Source organism: Asparagus officinalis, chromosome 4 (assembly GCF_001876935.1).
Source record: "Asparagus officinalis chromosome 4, Aspof.V1, whole genome shotgun sequence".
In the NCBI taxonomy this organism is placed as follows: domain Eukaryota; kingdom Viridiplantae; phylum Streptophyta; class Magnoliopsida; order Asparagales; family Asparagaceae; genus Asparagus; species Asparagus officinalis.
This window is the reverse complement of record NC_033797.1, coordinates 55,933,078-55,933,354: the sequence shown is the minus strand read 5'-3', so window position 1 is coordinate 55,933,354 and position 277 is coordinate 55,933,078.

Here is a 277-nt window from a genome sequence, read left to right as displayed (position 1 = left end):
AATCCACTACCCATTATATCCTCCAAGTATACATTTTAAGATAAATCTACAATAACCCAATACCTCAAACCACTTTTGGCAACACATAACAAGCTAAATTAAGAAAAATGCAACCTCCATTTGTAGTAGCAGCATTTATCTTGATATATATATACTCTATAAATATTTCTCTAACTCAAGTCGTACTCCCCGCTCTCTCTCCAGCAAACAAGCATTACGATGCACCGCCGGAGTATATAAAACCTCGCTCTCTGCTCTCTCACAAGTATCCGGCACC